Genomic DNA, 4,143 nt, shown 5'->3' on the forward strand with positions numbered 1-4,143 from the left:
TACCTTCAAACTCCACCAAGGGACCCAACTCACTGGCTTGCCCAGGGGTGTGGCCCGGGGAAGCCCTGGAGATCTGGAGCAAGGCGGCAGAGGGGTGCTGGGGTTACCCAAATCCCGCACCCCCCCCAGGCCTGGCCAAGCAGGCCTCCGGCATGGCGTGGGCCTGCCAAACCTCTTCCTGCTAGACTCCCGGCTCCCAGGAAGTGTTTTTTATTTTTTGATGTTAAAAATTAAGTTAGGTAAATCTGTTTAACCAGCTGTAAACTGGCGTATTGTAAGTATACTTTGACCTCACAGGCTGGTTGTTCCCAGTGGCCATCTCCTGAAGTGTCTTGCATTGCACTATTTGCTTTGGAAGATTTTTAGTGTATGTGCTGCCAAAGCGAGGACTGCTTTAGAATTTGTTGTTGTTGTTGTTGTTGTTGTTTTTGGGCCACACCCTATGACACTCAGGGGTTACTCCTGGCTCTGCGCTCAGAAATCGATCCTGGCTTGGGAGACCATATGGGATGCCAGGGAATTGGAATTGAACCGAGGTCCGTTCTGGGCCAGCCATGTGCAAGGCAAATGCCCCATTCCGGCGCCACTGCTCAGGCCCCTGCTATAGAATTTTCCCCCCTTATTTTCCTCATCTAAAATCTAGTGTGTCTTATGGTCAGGTGAGTCTTATAGAGTGAAAAATACGGTACTTGAATTCTTCCGAATCAGATGACACTGAGCAAATCCAATATAAAGCAGCTTCCCTGTCTGCTTTTCTATTTCTGAACCAGATATCTAAGACCTGTAATTTCTCACTAATTTCTTTCTATATTTTCATCTCTTCTGCCATAGCCTTGGATGAAGAAACTGGCATAGTTCCTCCTCTGGGGTAGCATCTCAACAGGCTTCCCTTGTTTGCACTGTGGCTTCTCCATTCATACTTTGTACAGAATATTTTGTAACACACACATATACACACATACAGGATGTGTCTCTTTAACATCTCTTTTATCTCTACTACAATTCTTTTTGTTTTGTTTTGGGACCACACTTGGACATGCTCAGAGGTTACTCTTGGCTCTGTGCTGAGGAATTACTCCTGGTGGCTTGGGGAACCATATGGGATGCCAGGGATCAAATCATGGTTGACTGCATGCAAGGCAAGCACCTTAACTACCAGACTGTCTCTCTGGTCTTTCTATTGCACTTCTTATTCTTATTGTACTTCCTGGAAGATCACATAGAAAAATGATATAGAGGTTAACGCACTTGCCTTACATGTGGCTGATGCTGGCTCAATCCGAGCAACCACATGTAGTCCACCAGCACTGCCAAGAGTGACCCATTAACATAGCCAGGTGTGGTCCAAAAATTAAACCAAAACTCCATATACATTCTCCATATATATATATTGGCTGTAATGAAACACACAAATTTCTCCTGAGAGCTACACTTTCATTCCTGACACAACCAGTTCAACCCAACTTATTCTACATCTCACTCACTCACTCACTCACTGCTACCATGTTCTTGCTGGCTTTTAAAATCTTTAGCTCTGCTCCAGATTGGTTCACAAGAGCTTCATTTGGGTACCTATACACTAGTATAAGCCAAGTTTTTGTGTTGAAAACCTGGACTCGGCTTATACTCGGGTCATACAGGTTATTTGATTTGGTGCACATTGTCTCCAGTTCTCTTCCTCTTTCTGCTGGAGGGGGCGATGCTTCAGCTCAATCCACAAGTCGAGGCTGAGCTGAAGAGGTAAGCACTGAAATGAACTGAACTGGATGCCACTGAACTACTTAACCCACAATATTCTGCACTTTGTATGAGACCAACAGCAGTGATGATGATATCTGTGAACTCAATGATGATGACAATGTCTATGCTGACACCCTCACATCAGATACGGCTAAAGCTCTGTTTGGACACACAGATGAAAAGAGGAGGAACCCAGTTTTGAAGTATTTTAACTATTGTGATTTAGCTTGATTACCTGTTAAGCTACAGTTTTCTGTACTTTGTATAAAGTTTTAAAGTTATTGTTGTTAATTTACAGTTTTTCTTTAGAAACAAATACTGAAAAACATTTAACCTACGGATTCCTCAATTATTGTAATTGTTTTGGATATATATTTTTATTTTTGAAATTTACCAGTGGCTGCTGCTTTTTCCACCTCGGCTTATACTCTAGTCGGTTTCCCCGGTTTTTAGGGTAAAATTAGGGGGATCGGCTTATACTCAGGCCGGCTTATACTCGAGTATATATGGTATTTCTTCAGCCCATAATGTTAATTTTCCCCTTCCCTTTAAAGAGCTAATTCCTACTTACTATTCAACTTCCATGTCCCTCTCTTATGACAGCAATCTCTCTATCTCAGTCCATTTGTGTTGCTGTCATAGAACACTAGGTACCAGAAGGACTTCAGGATGTGATCTGAGAACTGGATTCCTGGTTCACTGAAGGTCACCTCCTCCTTGGTAGAGAGTGTCTGTGCCCTAGAGACAGGTCAAGGCTATGGCCCCCACAGGTCCTAGGCACCAGTCACTTAAACATCAGGTCAGATGTGAGTCCTGCAGCTCCTTCTCTCTCTTGCAGCTGCCATGCTGCAGCAGCTGTTCAGGGCAATGATGGATTGTGTGTGTGTTTTCTTTGAAGGACAGGGCTGGGCTAAGGCAACATCCCCTTTTTGAAAATGATGCGTGTCCAGGTTTCTGTGCTTAAGGAGATGTGATTTCTGAAGGGTAAACGTGGCCTTCAAGGGGGAAAATTTGCTCTGCTTAACTAGGCAGAGAAGTCCCTGCAGTTCCTTTCATTTGGTTTTTGCCAATAGGGCACATTTGCATTCTGTGACTTGTGGCTTTTTAGAATAGCAAATGCCTCTTTCTTTCCTCAATTTTCATTAAAAGGGGGAAGTGGCCTTAAGCTGCACTAACATTAGTCAGGGCTCTGGAGAGTGGGGCCCTTCATCTAGCCAGCAGGTTTCTCTTTCTCTACCCTTTTAACTTCATCTTTTTTTTTACTTAAAATTTCATTTTTTTCGTGTGTGGACTGGACTTCATAAATCTGTATGTTGTGTGTGTGTTTCTACATTTCTTTTTATCACATAGATGCACTAGAATAGGGAGAGAAAAGGAGAAAAAGAAAAGTGTAAGGAATCTTACTTGGGGGGAGAGAGAAGGCTTTGGTTTTGGTTTAGAGCTGGTTAGTGGGAAAAAAGGGGTGCCTAGATTATTTCCCTTTTTTGTCCCCCCCATTCACAATACAGACCAGGCAAAGGGCCTGGGTTAGGTGTATATGGGGTGCATTTACTGTACCTCCTCTTTCTATAGAGTCAGTATAGAGAACACAGCCTGTGGTAAGCATTGGGAGGCCTATTTTTTTTAATTAATATTTTTATTTAAGCACCATGGTTACAAACATGTTTGTAGTTGGACTTCAGTCATTATAAAGAATACCCCTCTTTCATCAGTGCCACCTTCCCAACACCAATGCCTCCCATTTTCCTCCTCCCCCATCCCCTGCCTATATTTGAGACTCACTACCATTGTCATACTAGTTGTCCGTGTAGTTATTTCTCTAAGTGCACTCACCACTCTTTGTGGTAAGCTTTAGGCCTTGGGCCATTCCTTCCAGCCCTCATCTCTATTGTCTCTGGGTATTATTATAATAATAAATGTTTTTCTTTAAATTTTTTATTGAATCACAAAATTACAAGGATATTTATGATATAGTTTTAGGTGTACATTATTTGTTTCAACACACAATATTAGGGTTTACTACTGAACCAATGTCCTTAGTTTTCCTCCTGCCCTCATGCTTGCCCCTGTGGCAGGCAATCTCTACTATTTCCCTCCTCTAACCTTCTCCAGTGTCAAGCTTCCCACTGAAAACTAGTTCTCCTGCTCTATGCTTCTATTGCTATTGGATACTTGATATTTCCCCATGAAGTTTCTTTATATCCCACATATGAGAGAGATCATTTCGAGTCTGGTTCTCTTCCTCTGATGGATTTCATTCAATGTGATATCTATTCATGCTGCAGCAAATTGCATGACACTATCTCTTCTTATGGCCAAGTAGTATTCCATAGTGTACTATAGTTTCTTTATTCAGACATCTGTTCATGCATATTTGTGTTGTTTTCATATTTTGGCTAATGT

General features: G+C 42.4%; 1 non-coding gene across 1 annotated transcript; it reads right to left on the bottom strand.

Annotated features, from left to right (window-relative positions):
* Positions 1-3,222: 3,222 nt before the first annotated feature.
* LOC126032018 (small nucleolar RNA SNORA51) lies at positions 3,223-3,355 on the bottom strand. The gene has a single exon (XR_007503802.1). It is a non-coding gene; the product is annotated as a small nucleolar RNA SNORA51 (small nucleolar RNA).
* Positions 3,356-4,143: the final 788 nt, after the last annotated feature.

The sequence above is a fragment of the Suncus etruscus genome, chromosome 1 (genome assembly GCF_024139225.1).
Source record: "Suncus etruscus isolate mSunEtr1 chromosome 1, mSunEtr1.pri.cur, whole genome shotgun sequence".
In the NCBI taxonomy this organism is placed as follows: Eukaryota; Metazoa; Chordata; class Mammalia; order Eulipotyphla; family Soricidae; genus Suncus; species Suncus etruscus.